The sequence below is a fragment of the Mustela nigripes genome, chromosome 7, assembly GCF_022355385.1.
Source record: "Mustela nigripes isolate SB6536 chromosome 7, MUSNIG.SB6536, whole genome shotgun sequence".
Classification (NCBI taxonomy): domain Eukaryota; kingdom Metazoa; phylum Chordata; class Mammalia; order Carnivora; family Mustelidae; genus Mustela; species Mustela nigripes.
The window spans coordinates 115901390-115921204 of NC_081563.1; the positions used below are offsets into that span (position 1 = coordinate 115901390).

Here is a 19815-nt window from a genome sequence, read left to right on the forward strand (position 1 = left end):
AATAAAATCTTAAAAAAAAAATAAAAAATAAAAAAATAAAAATTCACTTTTTATTTTACATGTCGTGCTTCAATCCAGTACTGTCATTTTTGTGATGCTCAAATTGTCCCATAGTTGGCCATGGCAGCTCCTCCTAACTGGCTTCACTGCCCTTTTGACATACCCCTCAACTTCTGAGTAGTCCTTTACTTTCTTGTACAAAATACTGCATACTTAACTTGCACTCTCTCTGCCCCACCTGGTATCAGCCATTTCTCTAAGGAGCCAGGGTTTAGTAGAAAATGTAGTTTAGAAATGAAGATCTGGGTGTAAGATGTGTTTATTTTTAAAAGGTGTCATTACTGCTGCTGGGTTTTTTTGTTTTGTTTTGTTCTGTTAAAAGGTGTCATTGCTGGTGCTGCTGCCTTTTTTTTTTTTTTTTAAAGATTTTTCTTACTTATTTGTAAATAAGTGGGGTGGGGGGCAGAGAGAGGAGAGAGGGAGAAGCAGGCTCTCTGCTGGGTAGGGAGCCCGACATGGGGCTGTGTCCCGGGACCCCAGGATCATGACCTGATCAAAGGCAAATGCTTAACTGACTGAGCCACCCAGGCTTCCCAAGGTGCAATTGCTTCTAGACCCACTCAGCAAACAACTAGGAAGTATATGAATGTGCTTGTGTTTCTATGTGTATTTTTAATGTTCAAATGTAAATATAACATAAAAATCACGAGTTCATATTGATAACCTCTAGTGCAAATCCAACATTCTAGATATATCACAGTTTCCCAATAGGAGGACATCAAAATAATACAAAACTACTTTACAAATTATGTTGTATAGCAACCAATTTAGTAGTTGGATTCACTATTCCGGATATATTGCACCGTTGGCTTCTCATCTTTTTTTTTTTTTTTTTTTTCTCATCTTTTATTTTTAACAGTTGACAATGTATAAAAAAGTTGTCAGTGTATCAGAAGAAAAAGTTGTCAGTGTATCAACTCAGGATATGTGGTTAGTGAGGTAAATGAATATGTTGGTACCAGATTAAACCTCATGTCAGACTTAATTCTTTTTATCGGAGTTACTTTAAAAAAATTGTCCCTGTCCATCTGCCAACCTCACCCATAATTTGGCATACTGCTTAAAGAAATCCAGTCTTTTTAAACTTTATATTGTGTTGATATCAAACAGCTCTAAATATGGACTTAAGCACCCAGCTATAATAATCACCAACTCAGCTTTTCTTGAAGGAAATCCTAGATGGCATATAAACTTAATCAGTAAACATTTCTGAATGTAACTCTTAAAGATAAGGACTTTTCTTAAAAACAATCACAAATCTATTAATGTAGCTAAGAAAAGTTTTAATAAATGATTCCTTAGTATAATTAAATATGTAATGAGTTTTAAATGTTTCCCAGTTATCCCAGGTTATTTTTTACAGTTGGTTCAAATCAGAATCCAAATAATGGTCCATTTGTGTGTAAGTCTTTTCTTTCTCTTCTAATGTGTAGCTTCTATTCTACTTCCTTCCCCCACTCTCTCGTTTTTTTTTTTTTCTACAAATCTGGGTTGTTTGCAGTATAGATTTTCTCTCATTCTGGACTTTTCCTGATTGCATTCCCATGCTGTCATTAGCATGTTCCTGTTTCCCCTCAATGTTCTGTAAACTGCTTCTGTGATCTAGAGGCTGAATCAGAATCACCTGTTTTGTAAAGAATGCTTCACCAGTTTTATACTTCCATTAGGCACATTAACGTCCATGTATTCCCATCTCATATTTGTGGCAATTGATCTTGACCTAGATTAATGTTTTTAATGATTTTGCAAATACATGATTTTTTCATTTTAGTTTTTTAAATTTTTTCAGTAGGGGGTCGGTTTTTACCAACTCTAGATTTACTTAGAGGTATAGTTCATATAGAAAGATAAGTAAAATACTCAGTTCACTAGTTTCAGAATAATGAATTGATTCTGTAGTATCCTCCAAAAAGTGATCAATTCATTTTTTTTTTAAAGATTTTATTTATTTGACAGATCACAAGTAGGCAGAGAGGCAGGCAGAGAGAGCGAGGAAGGGAAGCAGGCTCCCTGCTGAGCAGAGAGCCCCACGCGGGGCTTGGTCCCAGGACTCCGGGATCATGACCTGGGCCGAAGGCAGAGGCTTTAACCCACTGAGCCACCCAGGTGCCCCGATCAATTCATATTTTATAAGAACCATTATGAATTCATGAATTCAAACATTTTGCTTTTTTTTTTTTTTTTAAAGATTGATTTATTTTAGAGAGAGCATGAGTGGGGGGGTGCTAAGGAAGCAGGAGAGGGAATCTCAAGCAACTCCATGCTGAGTGTAGAGCCTGACTCAGGGATTGATTTCACAGCCCTGAGGTTACAACCTGAGCTAAAACTGAGAGCTGGATGCTTAACCATGTGTACCTCTAGGCACCCCCATTTTGCTGTGTTCTAATCCATTGCAAATACTGGGTTTTTGTTTTTGTTTTTGTTTTTTGATGCTCAGATTATCCCACTTTAGTGGGAGCCTTTTCAGGTTGGCTCCTGAGTCCCATGGACACAACTCCAGAAGTCTTTCATAGCTTAATTGCTTTCTGACATGACAAATTTCATGCATTTTCTGCCCGTCATACCTGGAGTCAACTATTTTTCTCAAGAGCCCAGCTTCCTTGTAGAGGAAAATGGTATTTAAGATCCATAATCTGGGAAACAGAAGCAAAAGTGAAAGAGCCATTTTATTTATTTATTTATTTATTTTATTTATTTATTTGACAGACAGAGATCACAAGTAGGCAGAGAGGCAGGCAGAGAGAGAAGTGGAAGCAGGCTCCCTGCTGAGCAGAGAGCCCGATGTGGGGCTCGATCCCAGGACCCTGGGATCATGACCTGAGCCAAAAGCAGAGGCTTTAACCCACTGAGCCACCCAGGCGCCCCGAAAGAGCCATTTTAAATTTTTAATTTTTTTAAGATTTTATTTCTTCTTTGTGAGAGAGAAAGCACAAGCAGGGGGAGAGGCAGAGGGAGAAGCAGACTCTCCACTGAGCCAGGAGACTAACGTGGGGCTCGATCCCAGGACCTGGAGATAATGACCCAAGCTGAAGGCAGATGCCCAACCATCTGAGGCGCCCCCCCCCACACACACACACCGCTTTTTTAAAACAACAATAAATGCTTGCTCTCATGCAGTTACTGTGGGTCAGAATTCTGAGGCAATTTAGCTGGGTGGTAGTGGCTAGGTACATGAGCAAGTTGATGCTGGCATTGGCAAGAGATTTCAGTTACTTATCATACAGACCTCTTCTTGGGGCTGCATAAGTGTCTTTATGACATGATGGCTGGTTTCTCCCAGAACCAGTGATCCAGGATAGCCAGTACCATCCTTTGATTCATTTTCCTACTAGACAATAGAGTATATTGCTCTGGCTTTGGATCCAGACTACCTGGCTAACACTTCCTAGTTTGGGGGGTTAACTAAGTTATTTAACTCTTTGTTAAAGTTTCTTTAGCTGACATTTTTTTTTTTTTTAAAGATTTTATTTATTTATTTGTCAGAGAGAGAGAGTGAGCGAGAGCGAGCATAGGCAGACAGAGTGGAAGGCAGAGTCAGAGGGAGAAGCAGGCTCCCTGCGGAGCAAAGAGCCTGATGTGGGACTCAATCCCAGGACGCTGGGATCATGACCCGAGCCAAAGGCAGCTGCTTAACCAACTGAGCCACTCAGGCGTCCCTCTTTAGCTGACATTTTAAGATAATGATACTTACTACCTTAAAGGCCCTGTAATACAGAGTCTTTGTGAAGAGTCTGACAGAACAGTTTCTGACACTTAGCACTATTGGTAACCATTCAGCCCACTGCTGTTACTGTTACTCCCACGACCACTGGGATGAACTAAAGACCCAAGACCCAAAACCTAGCCAATAAGTTGTTCTTGACAGAAACACTTTTTCTTCTGTTTACCAAAAATTGCCATGACAGAAAAATTGTTTACAGATTCTAGATCCCCAGAGTATGATAGGAGATTGAGGATTAGAGAATTATAGCCACACCTGTTTGATCATGTATATGGAGGATCTTTCATTCCTATCTGTGTTCATGGAGATTTTTAGTGCAGGATATGTGTCCATATAATGTGACACCAGGAATCAACCAAGTTCCCCCCATCCCCAAACCTTTTTATTTTAAAGTGTGGATCCCTAGGAAGTTACTTACTTACACACACACACACACACACACACCCCAGTGGACCCTTCACCCAGTTTATACCCCAATGGCAACTATTGTTGTAACTAGTATAGTACCAGTTTTCACTGATGAATTTTCATTCACTAGAAATTGAGCAGCTCTTAAATGCTAGGTTTTTGAAGGCATAAGTAATTAAAACTGACCTTGAACAGTTCAGTCCTTCTCTCTGGGTTCTCATTGTTATATTTTTTAAAAATGTTTTTTTTTAAGTTTTGCCTCTTCATTGTTGAAACTTGCATTAGCAGTTTCTTTAATGTGAAATATTGTTATTTCTCACATTCATATTTGCCTTGTTTTATAATTTTTGCATTGTGTCCCCATCTTTCATTTATAATCTTTACAGCATCAGAACCATGTTGCCTGCATTGTCTTATTTTAATCACGTGCCAGTTTTGCAGTGCTACCAAGTCTGGATCTGAGAGGCAGCTTGTGTGAATCATTTACATACATTCCTGTTTATATTCCCCAGATTAATTTGCAACTTTACATTTTTTATCCAATTGCATGCTTAAAGCAGAGTTTTAATAATTCATTTTAAGGAATTTGTCATAAGTAGGATTTAAAATGGGCTCAGAGAGCAGAAGCTATTAAACAATAGCAGAAACCAGACAATATGTAGGACTTTAAATAGTAATTGTTAAGCATTTGAATGTTCCCAAAAATATGAGTCTGTGTATCTATGTGTGTCTCTACATGTTATTTCACTAGGGACTTGCACAGATAGGTTTTGCACAATATCCTTGCTGTTATTGTCAGCCATAAACAAATTACACGTATTTAACAAGTTAATGTCAGATTGGCCAGGAGCCACTGGGAGGTGTGTACTTAGTGACATCAGCTGGCAAAGAGCCCTAGTAACAGGGAGGGTTGGAAGGGTAGTGGAGGGAGAGGGAGCAGTAGGGAGGAAGAAAAAGAGAGAGACAGAGAGACTGACTGTATCTGGGGATTCTGGCAAGGTAAAGAGCTGGTCTGTTTGGCAGGACCTTCCCATCTGGGATCCATCTGTGTTTCCCTGGAATGGGACAGGCAGCTCTAGTCAGTGAGAAATCGCAGATGTGAGAGAGCTGACACATGTCCAGCTAATGAAAGAAGGAGGAAGGCTGGTCTCAGATTGGGCTTTGAAGATTAGGAGGAGGAAAAGAGGAGCCTTTTTATATTTATTTTGAATAAATTTGGTATATTAAGTATCTGGATTGTTATAATCTGGGCATTTGAGGTAAGTACATTTTAATTTAGTTTTGGGGCTAAAGTGGGCAGTTGTCTGCCTTTCAAAGCTTTTTATTTCAGATTATGGTCATATGAATTTCTTTACATTTGATGTGAGTTTAGCCTTAGCTACTCTTTGTTGATTTGATGCTTCATTTTGTTCATATTTCTGTATCATTTTTTAGTTGCCACCTTTATATTTGAATGCCATGCTTTTTTGAATAGAAACTTGAATGAGATTTAACATGAATTCTGTGGCTAGGGAAGTAGTCTCACAAATACTGTTGTAAGGTATTCCGCATAGAGTCGATGATATTTTGAGGGAAATTTTTTTCTCCCTTAGTATGCATGCTACAAATAGGCAGTGTTAAAAAGATGGCTCATAGAATACTCTTCCTTATTGTCAGATTTTATTTCAGTGTATTCAGGTAAATTAAAACCAAAAGTGAATTACAGTAAAACTAACACTATCTTTTAATTTTAATATAGTCAGCTCTTTTTTTCTTCATTACATTTTACCCCTTCTTCTGTTTACTTCCTATATACAAAGTAAACAAATAACATTACAAACATGACTTGAATTGTGAGTTTGTAGTAGTTTTGTCATAAAATAAATTTGTGGGTACATAGCTACTGTATTATAGTCCTTGTTATTTGTGGAGTATAATTTAGCTTCTTTGCTATTCCTGTTCATTGTATTCATATCTTCAGGCCTCCAAATCCAGATACCTAAGGGAGAAGCATGGGTTTGGGAGTTATGCATGTTATACAGCCATTTTTCACTGGTTTTCTGATTTCAAGCAAGCTACTTCTTGAGTTTTTATTTTGTGCAATTCCTGCCTGTTGTCATTATTGGGAAAATTTGTCTGGGACGTAGAAGGCATTCAAGTTAGTTTCAGAAGTTTCTGGATGTTTATTATTTTGTTGTAATTGGTTCTGAAACCCTTTGCATTTTTAAAAAGATCTTATTTTTTAAGTAATCTCCACATACAACGTGTGGTTGAACTCAAAACCCCAGATCAAAAGTTGGACAGTCCACCTACTGAGCCAGCCAGGTGCCCCATAAACTGTTTGCATTCTTAACTCTCAAGCTAAAAATGGATCTTTTCTAGAACCTTCCTCTCACTGTACCTACCTCCCAGATATCTGTATCTATTATAAATGTTACATGCTTTCTTTGTTAAGCCTTGCTATGATTATAAATGATTTGGAAAGCATTTTAAGTATTGTAATGTAAATGAGCCTGGTATAGCAGAGTAGAACTTCTGAAAAAGTCAACAGGAGTGAGATACTGAATTATACTACTTTGTTACATTGTTTAAATTTTTTCGTTGTTTTTGAAAACTACTAGTTTTCAAATAGGAATTTAAAATATATTTGTTTCTTAAAGTTCTTCAACCTTCACTTACATCAGTTGGGTAATTCAGTTTTTCTTTCAATGTTGCAGTCAGATTTCTTAAGGAGGGGGAAGACATTTTAAAAGAATTCTATTTTACCAGATTGGCTAAATGATGCAGTGTGAACTTTGGAGTTTCTGGGGTTTTGTTTATTTGTTTGTTTGGGGGGGGTTGGGGAGGTTTTCCTTTGAGTTTCTGTTTTGGTAGGGGAACAGTTAGCTAGCATCCTTAGGGACTTGTCTGAATATTTGAGAAGGGGTATGGAATTTACATGATACTCCTTCAGTGAACAAGCACTAATTGCACCCTGGGAGATAAGTTCCTAGGTTGAGTAGAGTATAGGGTAGACTGTGTCCACTGTGAAGGCCTTAGAGATTTGCATATACTGTATGTCCATACTAGGAACACTTTTGATGCAAGAGTTTCAAGAAGCATTAAAAAATAGTAAATGATAGTATATAGTAAATGATACTATTTTAATATGTGAAGATCGATCCACTGACTGCAAGTAAAGGTGGTTGATTAGAAGTCGTAGTAGAACCACACAGATCAGGAGACTAGTTTGTTACTAAGATATTAAACAAGGTAATCTTTGAGTTGAATACAAAAGAAAATCATAGTATTTCCTGAAGACTGAAAGCATTGTGAGTTTTACTGCTATGCAAAGAAGAATCTTTCTTTCTTTTTTCCTTCCTTTCTTTCTAAGTAGGCTCCACTCCCAGTGTGGGGCTCAAATTCACAACTCTGCGATCAAGAGTCTCATGCTCTACTGACTGAGCCAGCCCCGTGCCCCGGAAACCTAAACTGGTTTCCAGGAGTGACCCAACCAAGGATTTTTTCATATCAAGGGGCCATTTTGGACTGAAATTACATAATACAACAATGTCAGTAAACTGGAGATGAGGATAATGATACTTAAATTACGTCTTTGGAATATCGGGGAAGGACGATGAGTTTGAATAAACATCTTGTATATATAGCTCGAAGAATTCAAGTGAATCTGAAAGATTGGTTGGATCAGTTCATTGAAGGTTATTTTAAGTCCACGTGTGCTAGAAATGCTCATAAGACCCCATTGGAGACCTATGAAAGATGTTAGGATTGAACAAGATCTTAAGGACAACCTAATGAAATAAATTATTTTATAGATAAGGAAAATTGAGGGAAGGGTAGTGGAGTGGTAAAAAGGTCTGCTTGGCCTAGAGTTTAATTTTCCTAGTTGGTGATTGAACTTAGACTGGAATTATCTTCTGCACTTTCAGGACATTTCATTTTGCAAACATTTTTGATGGCTGGTTGTTTGTGATGATATAGTAAGGTATACAAAAGTCACAAAGAGGAGATAAAATGTAAATGAATGCACAAAAGTGGGTAGGTCCTGGAAATTACTGCCAACTCAGGCAATTATGATTGCACCTTTATGAGGCACAGTCTTTGAGCAGAACTTAGGACAGAAGGATTTAGACTCCTTGTCCAAAGAAGCATGGTTGGGTGGATGGAAAGGTTCAGTTTTCATTAGACTGCAGTGCCTTAAACCAGTCTTTGTCAAATGCATAGCTACACAGTGTTAATTTCTACAGTGCTTTCGATTATGCCTGGCTGCTGTTATCTTTCCAAATCCAAGAGTGACTGTGTGCTTCCGAGATAGAGAGAGAGTGATTGATTCCCCCACCCCTTCTTTAAGCATCAAGATCTTATTTAAAAGGTTTCTACTATGGTCTCTGTAGGTTAATTTTCCCTCCAAGTTCAAGTCAGTAAGTACAGGAATTAGTGATGACTCTATTTAGGAAAAAAATAACCCACCATGGCTTTTATAATCTCTCTGATTGATGGGCTTTCCAAACAGTGTTTAACTTTTAAGACTTAGGTGGCGTCACATTTACACTGGGAAACTTAAAACGCATATGGATTTACTTTCCTAAAGCATGCCTAAACCTGCAAAAGAAACTCTTTGTGCTTTGTTTAAAGCAACAGCTAGTGGAAATCCTGTTACCATTCAATCCTCAGCAGCTTGTTAGGGATACCTAGCAAGGTACAATTCTGTATAGAATGTATATGTATGTGTGTGTGTAGTTGCTTCTCATAGCTGGAGTTCTCAAGTAAATAGAATATGTATTTTCATTTGGCTGTGATAGTTAGGACTCGTGGAGGCAAGGCAGTGAAAAGATTAAGTATAGACTTTGGCATTAGTAACCTTGAGCTGACTTAACCTTCGCCTCTAAGCCCCAGTTTGCTCACTTGTAAAATGGGAGTAAAAATAGATGTTATTGTGGGTTCTAAGAATTAAATTAGAAAGTAACAAGCATGATGCTACCTGCACGAATACTAAATAAGATTTATCTTTCCATATGATTTTTCTTAGTCCTCCTTAAACATCAAAGTCCAGTAAGCCAACAGACTTAGTTAAAATGTGTTTCTTGTGTATTTTCAGGAAGTCTCCAAACTGACAGGGAACCAACCCCGTTTCCTTAACTAATTCTTAGTCATGGGAGAAGGGTGCGTGTAGAGAATGCAGCAGCCTTAAAAACTCAAACCTGTTGCTGTGTGGCAAGCTGTTAATGTTTAGGGACCTTGCATTACTTACCCTGCTGGAAGAGCTGGGGGATGGGCCACTTGGAGGGTGACAGATGTGCCCTCTGCTGCCGGCGGGCGCGTGCCGGCTCTGTCCCTCTGCTCCCAGCACCAGGTGCAGCCATTGTTCTGGCTGGTCTCTCTTCATCCGGCCTCGTCTGTTACTCTGCTCTTTCTAGCTCATTGTTTCTGTAGGAAATTAGCATTAAAAACCCATCTGAAACCCCCATGTCCCTCAACTGCAGGTGACTGTTATTGGCCCCAGCTGCCACCCTTGCGCTTGATTACTTCCATATGGGTCTGTGCAAAGAAGTAGTAGCCATTTATTGATTTCCACCACAACCCCCACCTCTATTACTCAAACTATAATACTCTGAAATCTATTAGACCCCCAATAGGCTGTATAGCTCAGTTGGCACTACAACTGTGATGAACGTTTTACAAGCAAAACTAATTACACCCTCTCCCCCCTTTATCACCTCCTACCTAAATATTAAATGTAAAAAGACCAGAGTGTCATAAGTGGAATAGTAGATCTTTTTAAATGTCTGGAGATGAATCTGTTTCTGAGTGGTAAAGCTTTTTAGACTTTGGATGGGCTTCTATGGAAAAATTTAGTCGTAGGTTTAAATATTTCATACCACACCCATAACATTCAAGCAGACCATGCCCAGTAAGCTCCTAAGGTGGGGGTGGGGACACAGAAATACTGGCCATTTGCTTTTCAGTTTGTTAAATTTAATTGGGGTGGGCAGTATGTTAGGAAAGGGGCCTAGTTGAAAATTATAATATGTTTTGTGGGAAAACTGCAAGCAATTAGAATTAGTTAAATCCTTTAATTTTGCATTTTGTTCTTTGACTTGTGTGTTTACACAAATGGTTGTCCCCGTTTATTTATTAGGGTAAATACCGTAGTGAGGAATTGGGTGTCCTAGACTTCTTTCTTCCTTCATCCATAAACAGATTTAAGTGTTCTCTTTTGGTTATTGGTCTAGATCAAGACTGTAATCTCAACCAGGTTACCAGGCTTAAAATCCTAATTCAAAATTCTTGGCTCCTGCTTGTGACCTTGACAAAGTCACTACTCCCATCAATGGAGGGAATCTGTTACTGGTAGCCTTTACAAGTAAATAGCCCAGAAAATCACGGGGGAGGTAATTGACTAAGATCTTTTGACTGCTCAGTGTTAAACTGTGCAACATAGTCTTTAAGTAACATCTTGAGTTTATAACTTTTCAAATTAAGGTTTTTAACAATTCTGGAATTTAAAGCAACAGCTTCAGTGTTTTAACTTAGCTATGTGGTACTTACATCATAAGTAATTACAGAATTTAAGGCCATTTCCCTTGGGAAAATGCCTTTTTGTTCCTTCTCCTCCTCCTCTTTCTCTTTCCTTCCTTGCTTCTTTGCTCCCTCCCTTCCCTTCCTTCCTTTTTTCTTCTTTCTTTTTTCTTTTTCTCTATCTTCTGGAATTTGGAGTTTTAAAAGGTCTTAGAATTTAAAGAGACCCTGGCAGCCAGCATTTAACCTGACAGCTCCTATGAAGGCAAGCCTCCAATTAAAGTGCTGTGATTGCATTTAGAACAGGTTAGGATGTGTACAGTCTTCTATGAGCTTTTAAATTTGCTGCTTCATTTAAGCGGTGGAAATGATGGATATTTAAAGAGGTCAGGAGAGGGGAGAGTTGAGATTTGAAAGTCTCCTGTCACCAGAGTAAGTACCTTCTTTTGGAAGTTTGGAGCTAGTAAATGCCTGGACTGATTGTGTGCATGATAATGCACCAGATATTATTGTCTTGAGGTGTGTGCATGTGTTGTTTTTTTTTTTTTTTAAAGATACCTGTTTGTTTATTTGACAGACAGAGATCACAAGTAGGCAGAGAGGTACGCAGAGAGAGAGAGGAGGGGAGGAAGCAGGCTCCCTGCTGAGCAGAGAGCCTGATTTGGAGCTCAATCCCAGGACCCTGGGATCATGACCTGAGCCGAAGGCAGAGGCTTTAACCCACTGAGCCACCCATGCGCCCTATGTGCAGGTGTTCTTAAAAGTTTTTGTCTTTATTGTGTATGAAGAATGGGGTTTTCCTTTAGTGGCCTGACTGAAGAGAAGTATGGTTCTTTTATTCTTTTAAAGGAAAAGGAGTGTGAAGTCCAGTATGAGACTGATTTTCTTTTCATGCTTTTAATGTGATGAGTTGTGCATACCATTCCTGGGTCTAAAGCCATGAAGAAGCCGACAGTAGCTCTTTTAGTTTTTGAATGGGAACTGCGTTTTCAAAAGTGAAACACTTCTGTTGCCCCAAATAAGCATGGCAAATAGTCATGTGTGCTTCGATTGCCCAAAGAACATTAATAGTAGAGATTCTTCAACAGAGCTGGAACTGGAGTGACGCAAATGAGGTACCTCAGCAAAAAATTTGTGGCCTCACCCACAAGTTGGCTCTGCACTTAAATTTTGGGTGGTAGGTACCTCATTTCCATCTTCCCATCCTGGCCCTGCTCTTCGGTAATGTCTAAAATAGGAGGAAGATGGCAGATTTGGTAAATGATACAGAAATGTTGTTTTCTGGGCGCCTGGGTGGCTCAGTGGGTTAAAGCCTCTGCCTTCAGCTCAGGCATGAACCCAGGGTCCTAGGATCGAGCCCCAAATCAGGCTCTCTGCTCAGCAGGGAGCCTGCTTCCTCCTCTCTCTGCCTGCCTCTCTCTGCCTACTTGTGATCTCTGTCAAATAAATAAATAAAATATTTAAAAAAAATGTTTTCTATCTTTATTTTGGAAAGTGAATAAAATTAAAGTATTTACTCTGTCTTACTAACCCAGGAAACTGTTTCTTTGAACAGTGTGTCTGGAGGAGGGGTAGGAGAACCATTGACTTATCTTGGGAATTTTGTTTTCTGGAGTCCATTTCAAACACTTCAAGTATTTGAAGGTCCTTCAGCTTTTCAGTTTGTTTCTTTTTACTGTGCCACTTTATTCTATTTTCTCACATTTTGCCTATACAAATCAGTATATACACTTAACTGGACAAATGAATAGTGGATGAGGTTTTTTAAAACTTTTTTTTTTTTTAAAGGATTTTATGTATTTGACAGAGACACAGTGGAAGAGGGAACACAAGCAGGGGGAATAGGAGAGGGAGAAGTGGGCTTCCTGCATAGAGGGGAGCCTGATGTGGGACTTGATACCAGGATCACGACCTAAGCCGAAGGTAGACTCTTAAGACTAACCATCCAGGCACCTGAAGCTTATTTTCAATAAGCTTCAATATATTTTGATACTAATACTTGCTACTCCATTTGCCTTTTTTCATCATTCTTTTGTAACCTTTCAGCATTGCTAGGGTTTAGACATGAGTCTTATGAATACTTGGATTTTGCTTGAATTCAGTCTAGAAATATTCTTTTTTTTAAAGATTTTATTTATTTATTTGACAGAGAGAGATCACAAGTAGGCAGAGAGGCAGGCAGAGAGAGAGGAGGAAGCAGGCTCCATGCTGAGCAGAGAGCCCCATGCGGGGCTCGATCCCAGAACCCTGAGATCATGACCTGAGCCAAAGGCAGAGGCTTTAACCCACTGAGCCACCCAGGTGCCCCTCTCTGTGGTTATTTGTAAGATTGTCTTCTTTGGCTTTGGTATTCTGCAGTTGTACTATGGTGAGGTAAGTTGTGGATTTATTTGTGGTACTCAGGACTTAGTGTACTCCTTTAATCTGAGGATTCAGGTCTTCATTCTGGAAAATTCTTATCTGTGATCTCTTTGAATAGTGTCGTCCTTCTCTACTCTCATTTGCTCTTTTATCTCCTTCTAGAATTTTGCTAGTTAAATGTTGGATCTTTTTTATTTTTTTATTTTTTTAAAGATTTTATTTACTTGACAGAGAGAGATCACAAGTAGGCAGAGAGGCAGGCAGAGGGAGAGGAGGAAGCAGGACTTCTGCCGAGCAGAGAGCCCAATGCGGGACTCGATCCCAGGACCCTGAGATCATGACCTGAGCCGAAGGCAGTGGCTTAACCCACTGAGCCACCCAGGGACCCTAAATGTTGGATCTTTTAATTTTATTTTCATTTATTTATTTATTTATTTGAGAGAGAGAGAGAGACAGTGAGAGAGAGCATGAGCAAGGAGAAGGTCAGAGGGAGAAGCAGACTCCCCATGGAGCTGGGAGCCCAATGCGGGCCGGGATCATGACCTGAGCCGAAGGCAGTCATCCAACCAACTGAGCCACCCAGGCGTCCCTGTTGGATCTTTTTATATTGTTCTGTTTCCTGTCTTCAGTATTTCTTACCTTATGTCTCTGTGTACTGCATTCTAGGTGATTTTTTTTTTTCCAGCTCTATCTTCTAGTGCTCTGCTTTTAAACTCTGTCTGATAGGTGCTTCAAAATGTTCATTTTGTCTTTAACTCTTTTACAAATATGCTTTAAAGAAACCCATGTCCAGTTCTCTCATTATATTCTTGATCTCCTTAGTGACTTTTTAAAGGGTTAATTGAGATGTTACTTACATGCAGTAAAATTCATTCTTTTAAAAAGTGTATCGCTTTATGAATTCTGACAGTGTGGATAATAACTTAGCTATTACCAAAGTCAAGGTAAAGAATGTTTCCATCACCCTCAGAAAATTCACTTGTGGGGCGCCTAGGTGGCTCAGTGGGTTAAAGCCTCTGCCTTCAGCTCAGGTCATGATCCCAGGGTCCTGGGATCAAGCCCAGCATGGGGCTCCCTGCTCAGCAGGGAGCCTGCTTCCCCTCTACACACACCCTCCCCACCCCTGCCTAACTGTGATCTCTCTCTGTCAAATAAATAAATAAAATATTAAAAAAAAAAAATCACTTGTGCCCCTTTGTTCTCAGTCCCTTCCAGTAACTCCCCTGTAACCTCTGGCAGACACTTAATCTGTTCTCTGTCCTTGTATGTTTTGCCTTTACCAGAATGTTGTATAAATGGAATTGTATGTGGCCTTCTATATCTGGTTTCTTTCACTTAGCATAATGCATTTAAGATTCGTCCATGTTACTTCTTGTATCAATAGTTTGTTTTTATGGCTGAGTAGTATTTCTTTATGTAATAAAGTGACCAACTATTCCACCTTGTCCTGATCCTCAGACACCCCTCAGTTTTTGTTTTTCCATTTCGATTTTAGAGTAAGGTCTGCAGATTAGATAGTGCTGTGTTGTTAATGTCAGTTATTTTGGTATTATACTGTGGCTTTACAAGTGAGTATTCTAGCTCTTAGCAATTACACCCTGAAATATTTTAAGGGTAGAGGGTATGATGATGTTGTTAGTGCCTATTCTCAAGCAGTTTAACACAAAAAAAAAATAGGTAGGTAGGTAGGTAGGTTGGTAGAATGAGCGGATGGTTAGATAGTAGCTAGATAGTGAAAACAAATAGGTCAGGTGATTAGTGAATTTAGGTGAATTAGGTGAATTTAGGCAAATGGTATCAAGGGAGTTCTTCATACTGTTACTGAAAGTTTGAGTTTTTTTGTTTTTGTTTTTAGGAATATTTCTGAATTTGAGATAAAGGAAATGAGTACTGAGCAATAAATACCATTAACAAAAAAAGAGAGTACTGATAGTGAATGATGAGTTTAGGCCTGCTGGAAGAAGTAAATTGACCTGTTGTCTGAATGACAGTAAACAAGTTAGCTTGGGGATAGCAGATGAAAGAATATTCCAGACAGAGAAAAGCCATGCAGAGGTCTTACGGTGGTAATGAGCTTGGTATCAGTGCCTAGAATAATGGCCAGTTGAGATACAGTGTAGAGCGTGAAGAAAAGAGGACAGAGAAGAAAACTGGAGACCGCTCCTGTAGACATTTGTAAGCCAGCATGAGGAATTTGGATTTTATTCTATTAGAGTCTTGGGTATCCATTGAAGGGGAAGTAACATGACCTCATTTATATTTTATGAAGATCACTCTTCTTTGGTATAGAGAAAGAATTATAAGTGGCATGGCTTAAAACAAAAAAACCAGAAGTAAGAAATGGTAAGTTTGGATTAGGTTTTTGGTAGTGGAAGATAGATGATTTTGGTATGTTTTGGTGGTAGGTTGAGTTTTCAGAACATGCTGATGAATTGAATATTTGAGGGAGGGAGTACTTTTAAATAATTAGAGCACATCTGCCATCATTGTTATTCATCCATTTACTTAAATACTACTAAGTGCTCACTTTGGGGGAGACAGACAGTAGATGATTAATAAGTGATATATAAGTAGTCTACAATATATATGTTTTATATATATTTTAAATGCTTGGTATGTTTACAAAAATGAGAAATGTGGGGCACCTGGATGGCCCAGTGGGTTAAAGCCTCTGCCTTTTGCTCAGGTCATGATCCCAGGGTCCTGGGATCGAAGGGGCTCTCTGCTTAGCAGGGAGCATGCTTCCCTTCCTCTCTCTCTGCCTGCCTGTCTGCTGACCTGTGATCTCTCTTAAAAAAAAAGAGAAATGCTGGGGCACCTGGGTGGCTCAGTTGGTTGGGTGTCTGCCTTGGGCTTAGTTCATGATCCAAGGGTCCTGGGATCGAGCCCCAAGTCGGGCACCCTGCTCATTGGGGAGTCTGCTTCTCCCTCTTTCTCTCCCCTGCATGTACATTCTCTCTCTCAAATAAATAAAATCTTTTTTAAAAATGAGGAATGCTAACGAGAGAAGGAAGGGCTTAAATCCAGGTTAAGTTGAGGAAAGTATAGAAAGGGTGAGGATGGTCTCACCTAAAAAGGTGGTTGGGCACCTGGGTGGTTCAGTTGGTGAAGCAACTGCCTTGGGCTCAGATAATGATCCTGGAGTCCTGGGATCGAGTTTGGCATCTTCTCCCTCTGACCCTCCCTCTTCTCATTCTCTCATTCTCTCTCTCAAATAAATGAATAAAATCTTAAAAAAAGAACAAAAATTTATAAAAATAAAAAAGGTGGTGATTTTGAGCATGCAAAAGAGAATGGGTTTAAAACCTTCAGCACTTCATCTGACACACCTTTTGAGTACATATTATGATGAAGGTTGGGGATGATAGTTCCTTGTGGGGTACAATCTTGACTCTACCTGTGATGTTGCTTATATCTTTTTGAGCATAGGCAGGAAATAACAAATGAATGGCTAAAGAATTTGGAGTAAGGTTTAAAGAATAGCTCTCAGTGAGGCATGGAAAGGTACATTTGAAACATTCATATGTAGTAGAGGACTTTAATAATGAAAATCTGTTCTTCTCTACAAATAATTTGCAAGGTTTTTTTTTTTTTTTTTTTTTTTTACTTGTATCAGATAGATTTTGAGGTGACATATGATAAAAGGTTTAAAAAGCCCTTAAAACCAGCAGAGGATCAAGAGCCAAGGAATTTGAAGAAGGATCCTAAGTGAAATGAAGCTATTGCCACTCAGTCTTATGCTAACTTTTTAGCTAAACCAAGAAGTAAAACCTGTGTTTTTACTTTGTTCTCATCGTCTGGTTAGAGAACACCTACTTAGAAGAGTCTTTTATCCTAGCCTAGAGAATCGGGAAAGGGTATGCACTGAAGAAGTGCTAGCCGGGTCAGCTGTTCAGGTATGAATAAAAGTTAGCCTGGCAAAGATTAAGAGAAGAGTTCCTATAAAATACGAGGTCAGAGTAGAGGATCATAAGCTTAGAAAGGTAGTTGGTGTCTTGGTTATACAGCATATTCTATGCTATACTCAGGAGCATTGACAACTCAGAATTTGTTATCTTTGTTTTTGTTTTTTTAATCAGAGAGATATGACTTGATTGGTATTTTGGGGATGGAGGCTTCTGGGCAAAAGGTGAATTTTTGTAGGGGCAGTCTTAAGAGTCAGGGAGACCATTTTGAGATGAATAATCTAGGCAAGATATAGTGACAGTCAGAATTTTGTCTTGTAGGTTGAATCAAGAGGGCCAGAGGGTTTGAACTGGATTGGGAGGAGGGTGTGATGCAAAGTTACAATTGGCTTTAAAATACAAATGAAAATGAAAAGACTGAGCTGATGAGTTGTTGGTTTTAATGTGTCCTCTAAAGGGTTTTTGTGCTTGGGGGGGGGGGTGTTTAAAAAGGATGAACAAGCTGGGGTGCTATATGTATTTTATTAGACAATTGGGGGTGGCAAAATAATTTCTGAAATATTTCTAGCAACTTTATTTTCATGTTTTTAATCTGCAGGATGAAAAAGTAAATTCTGGGGTTCTTTTTGATTAAATTAGCAAACCATATGGTGTTTACACAGACTGCTATGCAAGGCGTCTGTGTTATTTTTCTCTTTCAGGATATGATGCTTTACCTGATGCCAGTGTTCTGAAGCATTTATTTTTCTAGTGAACAGTATGTGAAACAATTATTCTAATCATATTCTTTATTTCAGGTATTTAAAAAATTCTAATTTCTGTGTAGTTAACATACAGTGTTATGTTTGTTTCAGGTGTGCAGTATAGTGATTCTATAACTCCATATATTACTCAGTGTTTCTCAAGATAAGTGTACCTTAATACCCTTTACCTATTTCACCACCACTCCCCCATCTCCTCTCTGGTAACCATCTGTTTGTTCTCTATAGCTAAAGTCTGTTTTAGGGTTTGCTCGCCCCCCCGCCCCCACTTTGTTCATTTGTTTTGTTTCTTAAATTCCACATGTGAGTGAAATCATATGGTATTTGTCTTTCTCTGACTGGCTTATTTCACTTAGCATGACACTCCGTAGATCGTCCATGTTGCAAATGGCAAGATGTCATTCCTTTTTTTATGGCCAAATAATATTCCATCACCTGCACGCATGTGTGCACATGTCTTCCTTTTTTTTTTTTTTTTTAAGATTTTATTTATTTATTTGACAGAGAGAAATCACAAGTAGTCAGAGAGGCAGGCAGAGAGAGAGAGAGGAGGAAGCAGGCTCCCTGCTGAGCAGAGAGCCCGACGCGGGACTCGATCCCAGGACCCTGAGATCATGACCTGAGCCGAAGGCAGCGGCCTAATCCACTGAGCCACCCAGGTGCCCACACATGTCTTCTTTATCTGTTAATCTGTTGATGGACACTTGGACTGCTTCCACAATTTGGGTATTGTAAATGATGCTGCAATAAACACAGAGGTGCATATATCCCTTTCATCGCTACATTCCCTTAGTGTTTTCATATTCTTTGGGTAAATACCCAGTAATGTGATTACTGGATTATAGGGTAGTTCTATTTTTTAATTTTTTGAGGAACTGCTATACTGTCTTCCACAGTGGCTGCACCAGTTGGCATTCATACCAACAGTGCATGAGGATTGTTATTTCTCGACATCCTCACGAACATTTATTGTTTCCCCTGTTTTTAATTTTAGCCATTCTGAGCTGCGTGAGGTGATACCACATGCAGTTTTGATTTGCATTTCCCGGATGATGAGCATCTTTTCATGTATCTGTTGGCTATTTGTATGTCTTCGTTGGAGAGATGTCTCTTCATGTCTTCTGCCCATTTTGAATTGGATTATTTGGGGCTTTTTTTCTTTTCTTTTCTTTTCTTTTTTTTTTTTAAGATTTTATTGATTGGGGCGCCTGGTTGGCTCAGTGGGTTAAAGCCTCTGCCTTCGGCTCGGGTCATGATCCCAGCGTCCTGGGATCGAGCCCCGTGTCGGGCTCTCTGCTCTGCGTATAGCCTGCTTTCTCCTCTCTCTGCCTTCCTCCCTGCATGCTTGTGATCTCTCTCTCTGTCAAATATAAATAAATAAAATCTTAAAAAAGAAAAGATTTTATTTATTTATTTGACAGAGATCACACAAGTAGACAGAGAGAGAGAGGAGGAAGCAGGCTCCCCGCTGAGCAGGGAGCCCGATACGGGACTCGATCCCAGGACCCTGAGATCATGACCTGAGCCGAAGGCAGTGGCTTAACCCACTGAGCCACCCAGGCGCCCCTATTTGGGGCTTTTTATGTTGAGTTCTTTAATAAATTTTCGTTTTGTTTTTTTGGAAAGATTTTATTTATTTGAGAGAGGGATAGGGTGGGGGGAGAAGCAGGCTCCCTGCTGAGTGGGGAGCCCAATGTGGACTCGATCCCAGGACCACCCCCCCCCCTTTTTTTTTTTTTTTTTTAAGATTTTATTTATTTATTAGAGGTGGGGGGAGCGAGCACAGGCAGACAGAATGGCAGGCAGAGGCAGAGGGAGAAGCAGGCTCCCCTCCGAGCAGGGAGCCCGATGTGGGACTCGATCCCAGGACGCTGGGATCATGACCTGAGCCGAAGGCAGCTGCCCAACCAACTGAGCCACCCAGGCGTCCCCCCCCCCTTTTTTTTAAATAGATTTTATTTATTTGACAGACAGAGACCACAAGTAGGCAGAGAGGCAGCCAGAGAGAGAGGAGGAAGCAGGCTCCCCACTGAGCAGAGAGCCCAATGTGGGGCTTGATCCCAGGACCCTGGGATCATGACCTGAGCCAAAGGCAGAGGCA

The 19815-nt window shown here is 39.6% G+C and overlaps 1 protein-coding gene across 6 annotated transcripts in view; it reads left to right on the plus strand.

The window, feature by feature from the left end:
* The window catches only part of CBFA2T2 (CBFA2/RUNX1 partner transcriptional co-repressor 2), a 156803-nt gene that overhangs the window by 53963 nt on the left and 83025 nt on the right, over positions 1–19815 (plus strand). The window contains exon 1 of one of the 6 annotated variants that reach the window (XM_059406804.1): positions 5431–5448. The exons of 4 other annotated variants lie outside the window; for them this stretch is intronic. The gene's annotated coding sequence lies outside the window, so the exon portion shown is untranslated. Of the gene's footprint in view, positions 1–5430; positions 5449–18232; positions 18374–19815 lie in introns of those variants that run through there. One more of the 6 variants, XM_059406805.1, reaches the window with a different exon arrangement.